Here is an 880-nt window from a genome sequence, read left to right as displayed (position 1 = left end):
GTCTGGGGTAGGTGATTCCATTCCCTGTTTGCCTCCAGTTAGGTTCTCCAGCACATCTGGGGTTTGCCTCTCTTAAGGTGCTGCTTTAAAGCTTAGCTTTTCCTAGCAGGGTTCACTTCATGCTGCCATGAAAAGCAGATTTCCAAGTGTTTCCTTTTTTTTTTTTTTTTACAAGAGAAGGGAATTGCATTCATCAGAGTTAGTGTGAACGTGGCAGATCTAACAGGAGCCGAGAAAACACCTTTGTGCTAAGGAGAGTTAGGGCTCAAAGCATGTGCATGTTCTTTACTGATCCTCTTTGCTGCTGTTTGGAAATTTGCAATGTAATATAATATTGGGTTGCCTCGGGGAGGATGTGCAGACCATTAAGTGGTGTGTTAGTGCTAGTTTTCCATGCAGTTTGTATAGACTGGAGGAAATCAATTGGTTGCAATTGCTGTTTTATTTCTGCAACGAGGAAAGGTCGGTTGGCATTGCCAACAGCCACGTTTGGTGTGCACCTACCTGTGCCCTGTGTGTGGGTGCATGGCTCTGTGTGTGGAGCTAAGCAAAGTAAAGCATGATCCAGTAGGTTTTCCTTATTTCTGCCAGAAACCTGGTGCTGCTCATGGAACTGGTAGTACAGGAGAATTGGAGCTGCTTCCAGGGCAACTCCATTGCTTGAGAGAGTGGGTTAATGTTGTCTCAGGGCTGGGGAGGAGGGAGCAGCCAGCAAAGTCAGTGTCTGGGCTTTGGAGACAGCCAGAGCCCAGTGCTGTTTGCCCAGGGGACAGATGTCAGCAGGGATTTGGTCTGAGATGTGGAGCTGAAAGGATCTTTTTCTGCTCAAGTCTGTGGTTTCCCATGCAGTGGTTTTTGTCCTCCTTGCAAGAGCAGCATG

Source organism: Acanthisitta chloris, unplaced genomic scaffold (genome assembly GCF_000695815.1).
Source record: "Acanthisitta chloris isolate BGI_N310 unplaced genomic scaffold, ASM69581v1 scaffold36818, whole genome shotgun sequence".
Classification (NCBI taxonomy): domain Eukaryota; kingdom Metazoa; phylum Chordata; class Aves; order Passeriformes; family Acanthisittidae; genus Acanthisitta; species Acanthisitta chloris.
Note: the sequence above shows the minus strand (reverse complement) of the source record.